We start from the raw sequence: 18,774 nt of genomic DNA, 5'->3' as shown, positions 1-18,774 counted from the left end.
TTCAAACATGAAATAATGATAATAAAATAAAAAAATAAAAAAACTGAAGAAAACAGGCAGTTACACAAAGTAGAATTAATATCAATTAACTTAATATTCCATTGAGGTGGGTTAAAAACACTGAGATAGATACAGGACCAGAACTTATTTCATATGAAGTTACATTCAAAAAGATGGGGGAGTTAGGAGCTTGGCTCTAGTATAGTCTATAAATGTTTGCCAGAGGTTTAGATTTGAGGTTTCCAACCTGAGGATCGGGACACCCACCAGGCAGTGACACATAAGTGTTTTTATCTATGTATCAGATTTTTCTTTAATGTTTTCTTTATACTTCTTCTGAGTTATTTGACAATTTTACGCCTTTCAAACACTAAAAATGATTTGCAAGTAAAAACTTACAGCACTCAACAAAGATTTGTAAGTAGACGCGGTTTTGTTTTGAAGGGACACAAAGATTGTGAGTCTAGATAATCTGATTAAAATGTTTTGACTGTCTGACGGCTCATTATTCTGTCACAGTATTCCCAGATATAAGCAATTACTTTAGTGAATATAGTGTTATCATATCTGATGACAACTGTGGCCAAAACTACAAACGTAAGACTCATGTTGAAATAAACTGTAACGATGACGGTATTGTAACATAATATTGTTTATTGGTTACTTATCTACATCTCCTCTCCGCCCTCTGAGGCTCTACATTTAGGTCTGCTTCCTAGCTGGTGGTGACTGCATCCAAATAATCTCACTGCCAACTCAAGCATTGGCGAAGCTGTTATCTGATTTTTCCCCCCCTACTATCACATTTTGTTTGTCACATTGCATTTTCTAATGCGGTCAATGTCTTTTTTCTGTCCATTCTGGCTTGAGCAATGATGGGATTCAAACTAACATTTATATTTCACACACAACATATTGCTTGTTTGTTCAATTGTTCTATCAAAGTTTAGACTGCTCCTTGTTGCAGAGGGATTGTTTCTTACAACAGGGTTAATTGAAGTTGGATCAATTCAATCATTTTAACACCAATCTGCCCTCGAGCAGAGAGGGGCCCTAAATGATGATGTTGATCATTATAGTCACTGTCAGAAACCTGGTATTTCTAAAACAAAATATGAATTATATGTTAATTATGAGTTACAAGGTTTCCACTCAACAGCAGCGTTATCCAATCAGGATAAATTAAAAGTTGTTTTGGGGATATGAGCATCAGTGCCCAGGGGGTACTAATACAGCATGGGGGTGGGATTATTTTACTATGTATAATCATAAATGTTGGAATATAACCAAGAGCAGACCGCTGATGTGTCAGAGGATTTTAGGGACACTGCACAGAAAAAAGAGTGAAGTTATTGAATATAGTTTGAAGTATCTCTTTTCGGTGTTGCACTTTCTAGACGGTCCCTGCACACTTGTCTCACAGCCGACTGTACATAGAGAACAATGTAATTAGTCCAGCTTAGAGGATGGTGTTCATTACTCTTAAATATCCTTCTTCTTCTTGTTGTAGTTTCTTTCTGTAATGTGTTGCGTTGTGGTATTTTGTTAATATGTTGTGTTGTGATGTTTGTTAAATGCTGTGCATGTGATGTCAAACTGATGATATTGTCTTAATTAGCTCGGGTATCGTCTATTTGCATGTGTTTCCTTAAATTGTGCCGCGTTTGCCTTTGTCAGCCACCGTCGCTTTATGAGTCTCTGAATGCGAAATACAAATGTGCTATTGATGCGCTATTTTAGTGCGAGGTTAAAGGTCAATAAGTCAATTGCTCCTGCACGCATGCACACACACAGACACACAGGAGATCCCTTTAGAAATCCTCAACCTGGATCCCCAAGGTGATGCTCCAGCACAACATCAGCCAACACTGACTTCTCATAATAAGGGATATTTTCCAGTTCAATAAGCCCACTACACACACACACACACACACACACACACACACACACACACACACACACACACACACACACACACACACACACACACACACACACACACACACACACACACACACACACAACAGTATCTTTGCAGCAGCAGTAGAAGGCTGGTACTGTAACAACAGTGGTAGGCGTAGTAGCGTATGTTGCCCCAGCTTTAAGAACAGGGGCCGGTACTGTAATTAGCTTACTGCAGGTTCCCAGGCCCCGCTCATTTGTGTCAGCCACCCAGTAATTCTGGCTGTAAAATATCTGCTCGGCCTTGCCAGTGATGGCGATGTGAAAGAGAGAGGGAGAGCGAGCGGAGCGAATGGCAGGCTGATTTGTGATGCTCGGGCCGCTGCTTGCATTTCTAATACAATCCTGCTACAGTTATTTGTCCATCTGATATAAATATCAGATCCTGTCTGATATAAATATCAGATGGATGAAGGGGAGGAGTGGGGGAAGGAGAGAAGAGGGGAATGAAGGGGCTAGGAGGAGGGAGGAGGAGTATTAATGCAACCCAAAACAGTTGTAGTGGCTCCTGAAAAATTAAAAAAAAAATGGTGTTATGTTTTTAAGTACAAATTATCCGTAAAACTGTGACTTAAATATTTTGTTCATTTAAAGGTAGTGGAACAAGCTGTAAACACAAGACTTGCATGTTAGCATAAGTTGCTTACTTAGAGATCCAGCAGACATGGAGCAACATTAGCATTCATTCAAAGTCATGTTTTTGCCAACAGGCGAATAGAAATGGAATATTTTCACTCCTCTTATCTGTTTTTGTGTCCACCAACTCCTAGAAGAAATGTCTCAGTGGACCTGAAGGGAACGGCAGAGTCGTGATAGTTCTCTTTGTGCTCATCACTCTTAGCTACACTTTTCACGTTACACACATTCATTTGAGTAGTTTTAAATAACTTAACTTCAACATAATATTTAGTCAGTTCTAGTGAGTATAGAAATGTATTTAGGATCTCTTAGTTTGTAAGCATTTCTGTCTGTAGCCGTTAGTTGGTGCTTCTCTAATTCTCCTCAAATTCTAATATTCTTTAAGGTAACTTTCAATCAGTCAAACTATATTTGTATAGCACTTTTCATACATGGTAATTTGTGTGTTTTACATAGTCAGAAAACCAACCAAACAAAGAAGATAAAACAAACAAACAAACAAAAAAATAGACTCAAAAGCAGGAAGTGAGGAAACACTGTAATAACTCTCATGAATCTGCAGCGAGGAAACAACAGAAGTAGGATAAAATGTAAGAATTAAGAAAACCCAAATAAAATAAAAGATATTAAAAGATGATTAAAATATAATAAGGAAATACTAAAACAAAGTCACCATAGAATAAAGTGGGTAAAAGCAGAAATGTGAGCTGGGGTATTAAGAGGAAAATAAAATAATAAAACAACTAAAAGTAAATGTGATGAAATAAAAGCCAGACATAAAAGTTGTGTTACAAAGAGGAAAACAATCAGGAAATAGCATAGAATAAAAATAATAGTCCATTAACCAAAAACATTTATTTTGCTCATTAGAACAGAAATGTGTACTCAGTTTATTCCTGGTTAGCACTACTCACTACTTAAAAACAGTTATGTAATCACCAGGTCTCCAAGGCAGGTATATCTATGTGTCATCTGCATAGAAATGATCAGAAATGATTTTGTAAAATTTGATCTAAGGTCAGTATGTACAGAGAGATTAACACTGGACCTCAGATGGAGCTTAAACCAAAGTTTAAACTCGCAAAGGTGAATATGAAGACGTTTATATTAACAACAAATGCGCAATCTAAAAGGTAACCCAAAACAGGTAAGACATTTTTACCATTCTTTTTTAATCTGAGTCACCAAATTACATTACTACCACTTTAAAGATGGTCTGTTGGAAATGAAGAGATACATGAACTGGGGTCAATTGGTGCCTGAGATGTTTCAAGGAAGCAAAACTGCCCACAAGTCTGTTTGTTAATCTGTAATATTATTTGATTTTGGGCTTTACACATTTTTGTAGATTACTTTTATGTAGGACAGCTGGCAAAAGTCTGGGCATTGATGGAAGTGGATTTTTATTTTCATTAAATTGAGTAAAGAGAAGGAGACAAATGGAGGCAAACAGAAAGGAACCCTTGAAGTGATTGTAGCGGAGATGCTTGAAAGTAAGGTAAGGTGGCAGAGAGGTGAGAGTAAGGCCACTGAGGAAGAGGAGCAGCCAGGGGAGTCCAGTGAATGATTCCACCACAATCTACACTCCCGGCCCCCGCCGATTCATATTACATCATTTTTCCTCCTGAATTTTCTCTGTCGTCTTTGAAAAGCAGTGGCCTTGTAAGACAGAAGAGTGTTGCTGTTCTTGGCATACCATGCCAGGTTGTCTCTCTATAATTGTTTGTAACATCGTGCATGATTTTTGAAAAGGTTAGTGGGCTCGCGTTCTCTCTCCCTCACTGCGAGTGTGTGTGTGTGTTTTGATAGCTTGGCTGCAGGGTACGGTCTTGGTGTGTCTTGCTCTTGTCGGTGTAAGAACAGATGCTGGAGGCGAGCCCCTGGGCTGCCCTCAGGGCTTCATACACTGGAGATACACACACCTGACATGCAGTCATGCATGCACACACATACACATACATAAACACACAGGCGAGCAAACACAAATCTTGTTAATGCCTGTATTTACATAGGACCTTCTGATCAATGTCATGTGGAGTAATGCCAATTCTTTGAGACACACACACACACACACACAGCTGCATGCCTATTGTACACACACACATACACATACACACACCAGTATCTACCCTCCTCTTTCTCCACTCTTTTCTCTCAAAGCTGCACTTAACCTGCTAGATACAGCTGAAGTGTAGAAAGGTGGCTGTTAGCTCTACCTAAACACTTATTACCTGGCATTGTAGGTTCAATCTAATTACCTGATGGAGTTGCCTACATGGATTTCTTCTCCGTCTGTCAGTGTGCTTAAAGCAAGCCACTCATTATCACAGCCAGACTGGCTTTAGCTGGAGGTTGTGTTTTATTCTCAACGCCCCATGGTGTCATTATGACTGTCAAGTGGGTGACACACACGCATATAGTGTATGCACACACATTCTGAAAGGCTCTGGGAATTATGTACGAATATATTCAAAGTCAAGCCTATAAATCTATTTCAGTTGCTACAGTAAGGATGCTTATATCTTATTCTTTTGCAGGCATCAACGGTCATTTATTGATTAGTGCATGTAATAACTAGATAGATAGTGGGATAGACTTTTTTCTACTGCCCACCAGTGCATACAATTGTGCATAAACTCCTGTGTAATGTCAGTAGTTAAATTCTTAAATATAACATACATGCTGTATGTAAAATGTGAACGATTCTGGAGTGACCTGTGCATGCACTACTACCAATAAGTTACTGTGCAGACACACAAGTGAACATTATCTATTATAAATTGCTGCTGCCTTTATTTATTTTCATTTATCATTTTATTCATTATTGTTGTTGTTTTATCCAGTTTTAGTCTTATGTTGATTTAGATTTTTTATAATCATGTGCCTTGCTGCTATGAGAGTACCAAACTGAATTTTGTTGTGGATCTACAATGACAATAAACTTCCTTATGTCCTTATGTTATGTAGAAGTGAGTGTGTTTAGTCTCTGCAATCTGCATGTATCACTTGTTATTATTTATCTTTTAATATGATTTATCTATAATGCCCACACTTGAAGCCTGCTCTGAGCCTGTTCGATTACAGGTTTTTTTTGGGGTAGGGGTCACATATTAATAGGTCATGCAGGTCAAGCTCCGAATTGACTTCTGGATAAATGTACGCAGCAGCATAGTGGTGCAGGGGTTAGCACTGTTTCCTCCCAGCAAGAGGGTTGCAGGTTCAGTTTGCATGTTCTCCCTGTGCCTGTGTGGCTTCCTCCCACATACCAAAAACATGCAGGTTGGGGTTAACTGGTGACTCTAAATTGCCCAAAGATGTGAATGTGTGTCTCTATACTATTTGTTAGCCCTATTATTGACTGGTGACCTGTCCAGGGTGTACCCCATCTCTCGCCCCATGTCAGCTGAGATTGGCTTCAGCTCCCCCCCCGCAACCCTCTAGAGGATAAACGATAAAGAAAATGAACAATGAGTGATGGAGGTTCCTCTGATTTGGAGTCTTCCCATTGTTTTATATGTATTGGCATCATCAACATTACACAATTTGTATGTTTAACATCTTTAACCTCTTATTTAACAAGGATGTTTTTTGCTATAAAAAGAATTGTTTGAAAAAAAAAAGTGGTATAAAAATCAACTAATACACACCGAAGGCAGAGGAATTAGAAAAAGCATAGGAGTAATAAGGCAGTTTCTGTAAAGCTGTACATTCAAAATCTACACATTCCCAGTAATGAATACTCTCTATATTTATAGATCTTGTCCTCCAAGGGTAAAACACGTTAAGACACTGCCACTGTGTGATTGACAGCTGATTTATGTGAGCTCCCAGCACAGTTTCTTCTGGATGAACATTTTAGACCCTAAAGACATTTTCATGGCCATGTGCTCCCGCTTTCACCACCCTTTATCACCCACCCAGACTGTCCGCAACAGCTTTTAACTGTGTGACATCACCCTCATGGTGCAAACTCACTCTTAAGTTGAAACATATGCACTTTGTCTTGTGAATCGGATCTCTTTCAAGCGGTGGATGAGATAAGATGGTGTGTGCGCTGCAGCTTTCAGGTCGGGTTGAAGGCTGGGAATGTGAACGGTAGCAACAGCCAGAGACCATCACACTACAGCAAACCTCCGCCAGGGAGCGTGTGGTCGAGGAGTTGTAAGTGTTGTAAGCTGGAAGTGTTTTCTGACATAGATTGTAACTGTTTTATTACCTTGTAATGTGTCTCCTTTCTTTCCCTTTGTCACACCCATAGTACATTACAACTAACACTGACTATTTGCCCTGTATAAATGTTGTGGTCATGACTGATGAGTGGCTGGTGGTTTGTGTGATCAAAAAAAATTATTAATTCCATTTAAAACAATAATAGCTAAATCAAACTATGCCACCTGGGTTTTGGGACTCTAGGATGTCAAGATAGAACATGTTCTTTTAAAATTGGGGTAAAAGGACACAAGGACAACACATTCAGTTACAGATTTTTGATGAAAGGTTATAAAAATGTGCAAGACCAAGTACAATCAAATACAATTAATTAAAACAATAAAAACTTTGGTTTTAAATAATCAAAATAATTGATAATAATAATTAATAATAATTCTATCAGCTTTTGAGAAGGCCGAGACACAAAGAATCGACCACCAGTATCCAACCAGCACTGTCCCACTGCCCATGATCTTCCCCACGTCTTCCTCTGCTTCTGTTGCGAGCCTTTCCTCTGTCCTGCCATTCACTCTTCCTCTCTGTACATCCGGCAATTATTTCAAAGAAACAACATCGGTCCTTAGAGTCTGAGGAGCACAGCTCTGCCTGCGGGTTCTAGTCGCCATGGTGTTGAGCCTTCTCCTTAACCCCCGTGGACTAGCCTCAACCTGCCCTCAGGAGCTCCAGAGAGATATACAAGGCTGTCAATCACACACACCTGATCCTCATCTGTAGCTTATGTCACATGCCGCCATTGCCATCATGCTCTGTCCACGCAGCTGCCAACATCAGGGCCTCACAGCTGCCACATAGACCCATAGCCTCCGTGGGGGCTGCAGGGATTAGTGTTTTCAAAAGGTAATCGAGGAGTGTTCAGGCGCAGGTAACATATATAATCAGTGGTGAGCACAAGCAAGATCAACACAAAGATTCATGCAAATGAGCCACAAGAAATAGAAATAGTCCAAATGCACACACAGGCAAACCAGCCAAATCAACCCAAACAAATAAATACACACAGACATGTGACACAATCATCTATTGCCACTGTAGCGTTGCTCATAATAACACACTCAGCTATTTGAAAGGAAAAAAGCTCTTTTCTACAAAGTGTAATATAAGAAAAGAGGAGAACGGCGCTGGAGAGAAGAGAAGAAGATAGGAGAACAAATGAGAGAAAAAAAAGGAGGAGAGGGGGTGGAGAGGTGAAGCGATGGGAGGAATGACGGCGGCGGCGGCGGCGACGGCATATGTCACATCCTATCAGGCGACAGGACGAGTGAAAGATACAGTATTGCCTCTGCCGTGTTAGGAAACGGCGAACGCACTAACACACACACACACACACACACACACACACACACACACACACACACACACACACACACACACACACACACACACATACTGCAGGCCCAGCCAGGCTTATCAGGCTCTCCACGGCTGCGCGGCCTCCATGCAGAGCAGCCGTAGCTGTCGGCAGAGGCCCGGATCATTTTGGACAGTATCATTAAATGCCATGTCATTACCCGTTATGGAGTAGTGCTCTCACTCCCTGCTTCTCCCCTGGGATGGTGAAGCCCATCTGATAGGTATGGAGAAGTGTGTGTTTGCATGCATGTCAGTGCATGTCTGCGTTACCCCGTGTGTTTGTGTCTCCTGAAAAGGGCTTTGATGGAGGCAGGCAGAGACAGAGGCGGAGGGTACGGTGTCGGCTGCAGGAAATGGGATGGACGGGGTTGAGAGAAGGAATTGGCATTAAATTTCTGACGCGGCGCGAGGATTGACTTTGACTGGAGCGCAAGGGGGCTGTTAGCTTATCTTTAAGGCCGTGTTTGTCACAGCGCTGAGGGCAGCTCCGCTAGACAGGCTGGGAGAGAGGGAGGGAGAGCAGAGCCGAGCGTGGGCTGAACGATATGGATAGGTGAAGGCTCCCGGTGGGACTCGCTGCCTGAGCCGGCGAGCTGCGCTGGGGAAGGGAGAGAGGCTAAATTGAAGGTTTATTTATCCAATTCGCTGTCAAGGTCGGCTTGTCGGTGAGCTGTCCTGTGTGTGTTCACAAAATGCCAAAATCTCGACGAATTGTTTTTTTTTTAAAAAGAAAGGAAAGCAGAGGGAGCACGCGTTGAGTAGGGTGGGGGGGGGGGGGGGGGGGGGGGGAATCAATGACCTTTGGTTGCGTCAAGCTTCAAGCTGCCAGCAGCTCTTAAGGCTGTCCTTACCGGCCATTATGGTTGCCTTTTAAAAACAAGGCAGCGAGGAGAGGAGCTGTCGAGCGAGAGCAGTCCAACATTGACACAAACACACATACACAGAAAGACGTGCGCCCAGATTCGCACTCACACCTGCATGTATTCTTTGAGTGGCTATATCTGCAGAATGATACGCAGCTTACATACCGAAACACTCTCCTAAAAGAAAAAGTTGATTTAACTGTCATGTTAACTCACAGCAATCACCTGCAAGCACTCGAGTTTGCATTTGCTGCACACAACGGCCATGTTTCCATCCGCATGCATGATAAAGAGTCCATCAAAAGGACGTCTACTTAGCTTTTAGCTCATTTTACATGATTGGATGGCGTAGCAGGTCCAGAAGTGAATGCAAGTGCTGCTCATCAGTGATAATCAGTTTATCCTTTTACATTTCAATGAATAAGATCAGGAAGGGAGCGAGCGAGCGAGTGCTGGGGCTGACGGGCCTTCCTGGATAAGCATGACTACCCCCAGAAATGCAGGTTGAATAGGAAAAGGGCTTTTGATGTAGTGCATTAATCAGTTTGCAGTTTGGCTTCAGCCTCAGTTACTACTACTACTACCACCGCCGCTGCTGCTGCTGCAGTGTAGCAGCACTATCCTTTAGAGGGACCCCCTCGTCAAAGTTTTGGAAGGCCTCTGTCAACGTGAAAAGAACATGACCTTTAAGATCGTATCAGCATGTTTGCTGGTGCATACACAGCCAAGGAAAGGGTTCAGTGGCCCGTCAGAAAAAAGGAGAGCCAAAGGAAAAAAGAAAAGAAAAGACAGGAACAGAAAAGAAAATTGTAATTCACTGAGAGTGCTGTTTGTTTGAAAGAGCAGTTTGCTGACACTCAAGAGTGAGCAGCTTTAATGCCACGGAGGGAGGGAGGAAATGAAGATGAAAATGACTTCTGCACAAAGAATGATTTGTTTCCCTGATTTGTTTTTTTTTTCATCGCTGAGATCCAATTTGATAGAAGTCGTAATGAAGCTCAATTGCTGCAAAAGCAACATCTCAACAAACGGAGATGTACAGACTTCATATTTACTGTACATGTTAGTTAATACTGAACCAAACTCACTGATGTACCAGCTGACCAAATATCAATTTTAATAATGCAGTTTGCAGCATATTTGGTAAATCTCGTTTTTAAATTCAGAATGTTTAGGTTAGACATGCTTATCCACCCACTTGCTCCATCTTCTATGTTTGCTATGTGTCCTGTGTGTGTGTGTGTGTGTGTGTGTGTGTGTGAGTCTGTGTTTATTGAGTCTTATGAAGAGCTGATAGTGATGTGATGGTGGTCATCAGTCACCTCCTACACCCTGTCTACTAGCCTGTGGACTGGCCGCTCACTGTCTGCTCTGTCACACACACAGAAATACACATGCAGTTATCAAATCTGCCCACTGAGGTCAAACGTCTGCAAGCACCATTGTCCTGAAACTATTTCAATGAACTGTTCCAATTTCCAATCAATTTTCTGAAGTAGTATTAATGAGCAGACTAACCTATATGCACAACACTGACACACCTATAAAAAACGTTAGCAAACTATTGGCAGACATGAAGCTACCTCTTTAGTGGCTAAATGCTCTGCTATGTTCACCATCTTGTTGTAAAACCAAAATAATGAGTTGAAAGATGCTAAAAACGTTGGTGGTGAACACGCTAGCGGATTATTAGCAGACACAAAGCAACATTAGCATTCATTTGAGTGGTGATTGTGGGCACTTGGTAAATGTTGGTCCAATATTGTCCTTTTAGTTTTGGTTCAGATTAGGTGCATATCTGCCTCTTTAGTGGATAAATGCTCCGCTATGTTCACCACCTTGTTATTTTTAAAACCAAAATAATAAGCTAAAAGACGCTAAAATGATACACAGAACAAAAGCTAAATTGCAGTCTGGTGATAATTTTTCTGGTGGTTTTTCACTATCAGCGACTCCTTTCATATTTCATGCACTTATCTATGTTGATATAAAAATAGCTAAGTTGACATTTCTCCGTGCAGAGAAAGATTTACATTGCCAAACATCTCTATTTCAATCAACAGCTAGCAGCTAGCTAGCTGAAAACACAACTTGTGATATCTCGTTAGATAAAATTGTCATGTCAAACGTGTTAAAAAACATTCTTTCAATTAACACATCCAGCAAACAAAAATACAAATTAATAATCACTTTTGGTCTTCTTTATCATCTAGTTACTAACTTTGCCTGTTTGAGGTTTGTTGGTGAGTAAGCAACATTCAGTGGGATTTTTGGGCTTTTTGCTGGAGACTCTGCTGGGTTGACGAGAATTTTTGGGATGAAAACATAGACTGTATATAAGAAATTGACGTAACATCCGTGACGTCACCCATTAGTTAATGTACTGCTGCTCGGAGGCCAATAGTTTCGGATCTGAGCAGTGCCATCTTGAAAATTTCAGGTGCATGTCGGGAAAAATAAAAACACGGATTCTACTTATATGGGCATCAGGAGGGGCATGAGGCGGAGCGGGGGAGGTTGCGAGGGCTGGATCTACCATAGTCAACACCGACAACCGGTTGATGCTAACCAAGTTAGCTGTTATGACTAACTATAACCACAAAACTCCTGAGAAAATTGTTCACGGCTATTTTCATACAGTCTGAAGAAGGCTTTAAACTAGCGATTGAGACCATATACATATTTTGAAAACGTTTACTGAGGTTAGAAATCAAGTGAGAAGTTGGTGAATTCTCCATTGACTTGTATAGAGACGGAAGTCCAACACAACACCAAAACGGTCGCCCCCTGATGGCCTTTTGATAGAATGCAGTTTTAAGTTACTTCCGCATTGGCCTCATTTCAGAGGACCGGATGAAAGACAAAAAAATTAACTAATGAGCTATAATAAAAAAAAAGATCCATTCAGCTGAGGGGAACTGCAGAGTTGGATGGTACTTCTGTGTGGGTTTGTCACAATACATGACCACTTTAACATTATAGTCATTTCATCCATTCCTAAAATACAAATACTGATCTGTGAGGCTTTAAAAGCCTGTAGTGTAAAATTTGGGTGATAAATACTATCAATGAACAATGTTGTATCTGCTTAAAGGGTACTTGATTATTGACTGTTATTTGCTAAAGGTGATCAAAACTGAGGGCATTATGATAAAAGAAGAGGTGTATGTGATTCTGCACTTACTGAGTGAATAAGCACATTTGATGATTTGATGAATATACCCTGAAATATATGTGATTAAATGTACTACACTTATTATTATTATATTTTAAAATGAGAATGCAGCAACAAAAGTCACAAAACAGTATTATAATTGGCCTATAGTGAATAAGTAAGTGGGCATCAGTCAATGAACTGAGGTAACCCTTTTATAGAAGAAACTGAACTGAAATAACCCCTGTATAAAACACTGAAGTTTCAAGGCCACCCTCTGAAAAAACTCCATGCACCTGTGACTGGAGTTTTGAACGAAAAGGGCATTATCTGATCCATGCCAAGAAAAGTTGGAATCTGATTGGCTGAAATTTACTTGGGCAAAGGGGATTTCCCATTTTCCCATGATGGTCAGCAAAATTATCAGTATAAAAGGAAACATTCATCTGAGATCATGGTATCATTTCTGCATAAACGCTGTCTGTGTTGTTTTGTTTCCGAGGATGTTTGTTCGTCGACGAATAAAACTAACTGCATTCAGCTGGACGACTCTTGGTGATTTTTCTGTTTGGACCTTTTGAAACTTTAACTTTTTAAAATAACGAATTATTGGACTGATAATTTGCTACTACAAACCTATAAAAGCCTACGAATATATCTGAATAACACTCTTTCTAAAAAAAAGAGCTGATCTTTTCACTTTTGTATTTACTTTTTTTTTTATATCTATGAACCCGACACATGTATTGCTTTGTTGTAAACCTTTGTGCATTCCATGTTCATAAAATGAGCCTAATTCCAAATCCCTGTTTCCATAATGTAATACCAGCTGAGTCTGGGAATGAAACATCTAGTCAAACTGTGTGCAGTGTGTATCCCCTCGGCATTAGAGATTAAACTGCATTAACACGTTGTTCCTATGGTCTCAGTGGTACACGGTCTGATTACTTAAAGTGCAACGCTAGTTTCCTTTCAGTTTTTCACAAATAAAAGTCTCTGGACTTAATGGTCCTTTTTTTTTCTTCTCTCGAGCTGCATGTATTTCCCTCAAGCATAGTGTGATTACAATTTGTATTTTTCCCTCAGCATTCTCTCTCTTTTTCTCTGTCAGAGTTAAGGAGAGATCACACAATATCTCTAGTGAAAATTTTCCTGGGATAAATATCCCACGGCAGCAACACCCACACCGCCCCCACCCTCTTTGTCTGTTCCCAAACTCCCCCTGTCTGCAATTTGCACCGGCCAGCGCAGCAAGTTGAAAAGAGGATAGGGAAAAAACAAATAAATAAATAAACACAATAATGGCATCTGTTTCCACAAGCCGTGCGTTCCCAAAGCGACTGTGTGATCAAGATCTGTGTCACGTTCTCGCTGTTCGCGCCACTGGAATCTAACATGGCACACGGGTCCCAGCCTCGTTGTGGTTTAAAAAGTGTAAAGCTGAGGATGGCGATATGGACAACAGTATTAGGAAGGATTGGCAAAATGCAATAATAAAGAAAAATGGAAGAAAACCCCAAAAAATAAAAACCAAGAAGAACAAACATGCATTTCTCTGCTTCTCTGGTCAATTCTTTCAGTTTATCATCAAGTTGAATGACATCTAACAAGGAATACAATGCTTAGCCAAATGGTAGCACTCAATAATGGGTACATGTGTTTATGTGACAAAAAAAAGTCAGATGGGGCAATAAAAAAGATCACTAGAGAGGTTCCAAACTGGCCAACATTGTTGTAGTGCTGGACTTTGTTGCAATATCGTTGTGTTCCTAGATCTCAGTGAGTATAACATTATCATAACCAAGACAAATGTTGAAATATTGTCCACAACTATGAAAATAAGAATCATGTTCTTATAAACCAAATATATACTTTAATTTAAAATCAGATTCCATCCAGTTAGTGCCTTATCCTCTGATTCGAATGATATGCTTCAGTTCGACTTGTAGAATTAATAAAAAAAAAAATCTTTAGGGCTCATTGTAAAGAGGCTTTCTGATCAAATTCCAGAAGTTTCCATGACAATACTACATGTACAATACCAGTGGCGGCTGGTGACAAAAATGTTTTGGGGGCGCAGTTTGATGGTTGGTGGTCCTAGTGTTAGTGTCAAACAAACCGTAGCACCACTTCATACCACAGCAAAAAAAATAAAAATAAGAAAGGAAAACCAATCTAAAAACAACACAACACACAATAATGTTCCCTGGTTTGTCCCAGTATGGTATCTCTGACCCACAGAGAGAGGAATAACAAATTACAATTAGACATGAGAAAAAGCCCATTTCACTCACATCACCTAAAGTTACCAACATTTAGAGCAGAGTTACCAATAAGGTAATATGCTTAAAAAGAGACACCACCTATATTTTAGTTATTGTGTCTTCAGTCCTGATTTCACTGTAATCTGTTAGTTGTTGCAATACCTAAACAGGACAATAGAAGGCGCATTAAGCACTATACACTGCTGTGATTAAGCATAACTTATGTCACTTCTTATTTTAATACTGAGATGTACCCCAAATTAACTGTAATAGTCAAAATTACTTCCATCATTTCTTATCCTGCATTTATGCATTTTACTTCACTTTTATAAAGTATTTTTTACTTTACAATATCAATAACAGGAATGGAGCTACTACCTGATCTTTTGTATGTCCTGTTGGAGCTGCTGGATGCACCCACTGACTGAATCTATGTTCCTCTTGTGGAGCTTGGCATAGAGGAGGTCCAGATGTGGCCAGCTGCAGAAAGAGCTCAGCAATGCTTAGTCTGCTAAAAACAACTTAGCTTCATGCTAATGTCTTGATGGCTGCAGCTACTTTAGGTTTTGCATTTTTTCAGAGAGATGTTTTAGGTCTCGTTCCCCTGTCGTTGTCCACAACGTTTCAGTGCTGACACTTAAAAGTGCAAACAGATAAAACAATAAAAGGAATAACTCACACTGCATCCAGCTAGCCAGCTCCGTTTATCATAACAGCAGCGGGAGAAGCTCCGGGTCTCAGCTCCTCCATCACCTGCTGCTGCTGGGGCCGGTCCGGTCCAAACTGATCTATGCTCTTTTTCTCTTCAAGTGAAAGTCTTGTGAAATTATGTTTTTGTAGAGAAATTACCAAATTAACCACTTTACAGTCTGTGTAAAGTAAGAAGTAAGTGTTCTGAGTTTGACATACCACAGAAAAGTGTGTTATTAAGCACCCTGCCAAATTTGATTGATTAAAAAAATCGCCAAATATGAAATTAGGCTTCAAAGTTGTGTAAAAATCAACCTTTTTCTCTGCTCCCAAACGCTGTGGGAGTGCCCGCCGAGTCCGCTGAAACCCTCCCCCTACCAAGTGTCACTTGTCAATCAAAGTCACCACTACCAGAAACATGGACGCTAGGTCTGAGAGCTTTCTGCTGCTAACTCAGCGGCTAACTCGACTAACTGTAGACTGTAGTAGCAGTAGTGTGCACTGAATGTATTTATACCTGTAAAGCAGCAGGGGCGGGTTTAATGCCCATTAATTCCAGACACAGAAATCCTGAAACACAGTTGGTGAATTCTCCATTGACTTGTATTGAGACGGAAGTCCTTTTGACACCAAAACGGTCGCCCCCTGGTGGCCTTTTGATAGAATGCAGTTTTAAGTTACTTCCGCGTTGGCATCATTTCAGAGGACCGGAACTCCCCGCCTGACTGTGCCCCGTGGGAAAATTGAAGGAGGCCAATCAGAGAGCAGCTTCAGGTCATGTGCTTGTCAAAAGTATGAGGGGCGCCCCGCACACAGGAAGTACATATAGACATGAAATATAATTTTGCTATATTAGTCTATTCTGTACACACAACATCTTTGTATCTATCTGTCCTGGGAAAGGGTTCCCTCCTTTGTTGCTCTTCCTGAGCTTTCATCCATTTTTTTCCCATCAAAGGGTTTTTTTTGGGGGGGATTTTTTTCCTGATTCAAGTCAAAGAACTGAGGATAGAGGATGTTGTATTGCTGTACAGACTGTAAAGCCCCCCTGAGGCAAGTGTGTGATTTGTGATATTGGGCTATACAAATAAAATTGACTTGACATGACGTGCAGCTTTTCCTCCTCTGATCATCCCAGACTGGAACAAGCAACAGACTTGACTGGTGAATGTCTTTATGACATTTGTATTCATCACACTCAGTCTACTATCTGCTCCTGAAATCCAAATATACAAGCATGCGATTTGTGTGTGTGGATGATATATCTTGTGCACAGAGTTGTTCACACTCACTTTACTTTTGTGTAACACACTTGGTACCCCATATACTATATTTGTTATATTTGTGAGCACATTTCTTGTGTGAGTGCATATTGTATGTGTGTAGCACCATGTGTGTGTCTGCATTCTGAAGGATGTGTTAGCAGATTGAGTTCATATTTCCAAGTGAACACGTGCATGCATGTATGTGTGTGAGCACGAGTACGCACATGGATCAGTGGAAGTTTGATGTGGATCCAGGGCTGATTTGGCGCTGGGTGATTTTGGCTCAGTGTTAAAGGGGAAAACAGAGAGATGGATGGAGTGACAGGTCGTTGTGTGTCAACCTGGCACTCAGCAAGACAACAGAGAAAAGGCATGAAGAACAGACAAAAGAAAGACAAAGAGAGAATATAGTGAGGAATTAACATATTTTATCAAAGGGAAAGCGAGGTAATCACAGGTGGAAGTAAGTGAAAGCACGGACTGACATTGTTGTGAAGGCTCTGTTCACACAGCATCTAAATGCTCCAGATTTTAACACTCACATGTTACCCAGATTTAGTGTTTCTTTAACCATGTTAACAACAAAAAGATGTGGACCACATGAATATAAAGCTGGATCCAGAACTCAACCTGGTATACATGGAACTTTTATACCCAATTTACACCTGGTCTTAAAATATGATCTGTATCTAGATATGTTGTCTGAATAAGGGGGAGCATGATCTGACATCATCATGTAGGTGTTGTTCCCACAAACCATCCATCATTGCAACTGACCAATCATGTTACTTTGATGTCACCGCTTTGCTACTTGGCAAAAAAGAAACCGTATTGAGTGGGGAAACAGAGGGTAAACATTCAAAGTACTTTATTTAATAATATGACAGACATGTTTATTCCGAGATAAAATAGTTCAAATGGCTAACGCGTGTTAGCTGTGAGTTCATGTCTAAAGGAGCTAAAAGAGCTAACGTCTTACCAAACCAAAAAATTCTAAAGTCCTGCTTATTGTAACTGCTTTGGGGTAAATTCTTAATGTTAACATTCATCTTTTTAATAATGCACCAGGTACAATTTACTGCATTAGTTCCCTGAGAACCGAAATGATATTGAATTGAATTGGAAATCAAATCTAATTGGTACATTTGGTTGTGGTTAGGCTGAATAAGAGAATGAAAATAATTGCCAAAATATAAGTATAATCAACTGGTTATAGATGTGAAATTTTGCTTAAATAAATTATAACCTATAGCTACAGCTAGAAATATCTGCCAGGCTTTAATTGCATGTCTGTTCAGGGCCTTATTCAAGTTGGTCCTGGACCATCATGTGAATGTTTGTCCTGTTCCATCATGTGAATGTTTGTCCTGTTCCATCATATGAAAGTTTGACATATTTATCCAAGACATCTGTTTTAAACTTAACAAAACATTTCTTTTATTACGGAGTTTCCAGAGGACCAGAGAGTAGAGAGCTTGCGGGACACCAGGGAAGACAGCTGTGGATGGAGTGTCGATCAACTCTGATGGTTTTCCTGTGGTTTTATGTCTGCTTTCTGAGTCCCTTACTTTACCTTTCAGTCATCCTGAAATTGATTTAGTGGGTTAGGAATATTAAAGCATGAAAATACAAGTAAGTTGAGCAAGAGGTGAGGAAATCTTAGTGAGTGCTGAATCTCAGCAAAGAAAATGGTCAAAGATGTATGTCGACTATATGATATGGCTTGTACTGATAAAAAACAAACAATAACTTGTCATTTTAAGTGTGTAGGTTGTTGTTTCACATAGTGACAAGGATTTTTAAAACGGTAACACACACATAGCGTAAGGGGAGGAGAATGCCACCTAAAATTGCCAATTGCAGGGTTACACCCACAGTCTACATCTGGTCAGTCAGACTAGGGAAATCTTAAAGTGTAAATGTTTTTTAAAGAACTGTGACTGTATAATTTGTCTGTGTTTATGAACAGAAGCACTTTCGTGGCATCAAAGAGAACAGACTTGGCAAAAATGGAATATAATATTCATAAGTAATTTTTAATAAGTATATAATCATCTGAAAATAAGAAGAGATGGTTGTGTTTTTTCTTTAGTGTAGAATGAGTCTTTTATATCTACATAGGGAGTGGGTCCTCTTCTATGGAACCCGCCATGTTGTACCGCCAACTTCTACAGTAGCCCAGAACGGACAAACCAAACCTTGGCTCCAGAGAGGACCTTTCAGATTTTTCAAGTTTTAAAAAAGTTTTTCACGTCTTTTTGCAGACACAGCAGGTTCTCCTACACATTTGGAAGGAGGGGGTTAGGGGACAAATATTCAGTTGGTTTCAATCTGCAATTTCACCACTAAATGCCACT

Source organism: Scomber scombrus, chromosome 1, assembly GCF_963691925.1.
Source record: "Scomber scombrus chromosome 1, fScoSco1.1, whole genome shotgun sequence".
Classification (NCBI taxonomy): Eukaryota; Metazoa; Chordata; class Actinopteri; order Scombriformes; family Scombridae; genus Scomber; species Scomber scombrus.
The sequence above is the reverse complement of the archived record's forward strand: the minus strand, read 5'-3'. Positions refer to the sequence as shown.